Consider the following 1,837-nt stretch of genomic DNA (forward strand, 5'->3'; position numbering starts at 1 on the left):
AAACAGACATAATCATGGCCGTGTCCAACAAGGTAGACTGTAGGACAAGAAGCCCTACTAGTGATCAGTGGGGCATTTCCTAGTGACAAATGATTATTTACCAAAAAGACATGGCAATTCTAAATCTGCATGCATCAAATCATTGATAATATGCTTCAATAAAATACAATAGATATAAAATTAGAAATAGACACATCTACAATCATAGTGTGTTTTTTTTTTTTTTGAAGTATTTTGGTTAAAGAGAAACAGCCTTTTCCAAAGTCAACAAAGTGAACTGAAGGTCAGAAATAAACTGGGTGTGGTCCATTCCCAAGCTCTTGCTCCAAAACCCAGAATGAGGAAAGATGGCCTTCCCGAGAATTTTGGGGAAAATTGGTGCAGCAGAGGGAGTCCTTTGGTGGGGCCGACAGAGCTGCCAGCCCACCTGTGGTCCCTGGATTGGCTTGAGTGGGCTTTAAGGCAATTTCCACAGGCCTATGTGCTGACATGATTAACATTAATATTCCTGGGGGGTAGTAAATTAAGGAATGATGTGGGTAGTCAGGAGAGTGGCTTACTCAGTTGGGGATTCTGACTCACAATCAGGAAATAGTCTTTATTGGGTGCAACCATGATTTCATTTTGCTTGGAGTGAATTTGAAGGAAGTTGAGGTGGTTCTGGGAGTCAATTTTGTGCACAAAGCTCCAGGCCTTCAAGATGAAGCTGTATTTGAGTTTGGTGCTCTGTGTAGTGGATTGTCCCTGGTGCTCTTGATGGAAATGCCTTCTGTGTTCACCATGATAATTCCCTGCGCTCCCTTCTGGCTCAAAGTCACTTCAATGCTCCCCACCTCTGCCATTTCGCATGATCCAGTAGCTAGCAGAGCCAACACTCCCATAGTGTGATTTTAACACACCTCTCTCAATAACCAACTTGCATTGTTTTTGTTATTAAAGGATAAGAATTGATTTTGTGTTCTTATTGGCTTTTTATGATGTATTTGGAACTGACTTCATAGATCTGGAATATTTTCCCACTGGAATGTTACCTTTTTGCTCACTGGCATATAAGCCTTCTCTTTATTGTAATACTTACTTTATAATAAATGTTGTAATAGTTCTTGCCAGCATTGGTCTTTGCATTTTATTTAAGACTTTTTAAATTGCTATAAAATGCATCTTCTCATCAAGCTATGTGTTGTTTCCTCCATTGTTTTCATTCTCCAAACCTAAAAAAGTGTGTTTCTATAGATTTATTTTTCCCTAGACATGATATTCTACTGAGTCTTCATATTGACACTATGGGTTCAAAAAATGTACTTCATCTAAATAGCATCCTTTCAAAGTGCGCTGAAACTGAATGTGCAAATGTTATGGGTGATCTTTCTTTTTACCCAGAATTAATTTCCTTCAAATTTTTAATTATTCGGCAAATATTCCCTGGGCTTCTGCTAAGTGCCAGGCACTATTTCAGGATCTGGGGGTAAAGCAGTGATGTGAACAGAGCCTCCCTCCATGTTCTTACTGATGGGAAGAAGGAAGAAGCAAACAAATAAATACTGGGGTAGGGGATGATACATGCTGTGGAGAAAAATAAAGCAGAACAGGAGGGCTAAGAAAGACATTGGGGTCAGATGGCAGATATGCCATGATCCACTGGTAGACTCTTTATCACCTTTCAAAATGTCTTGACCATCATCTCTACTACCTCTAAACCTTATCAGTCCTTCTCTATTACAATGATTTGCTTATGCTCCTGATTCTCCTGTAAACTCCCTGAATTACAATAAACTTTTATGTACCATCACGCCTTCTATGACTTCCTCAGTCACATGTTAGTTATTCAGTAGATGGC

General features: G+C 39.4%; 1 pseudogene; it reads right to left on the minus strand.

The window, feature by feature from the left end:
- Positions 1-560: 560 nt before the first annotated feature.
- On the minus strand, positions 561-842 carry LOC110595009 (annotated as a pseudogene).
- Between the last annotated feature and the right edge of the window lie 995 nt (positions 843-1,837).

This window comes from Carlito syrichta, unplaced genomic scaffold, assembly GCF_000164805.1.
Source record: "Carlito syrichta isolate Samal-C Ts95f unplaced genomic scaffold, Tarsius_syrichta-2.0.1 Scaffold212933, whole genome shotgun sequence".
Taxonomy (NCBI): Eukaryota; Metazoa; Chordata; class Mammalia; order Primates; family Tarsiidae; genus Carlito; species Carlito syrichta.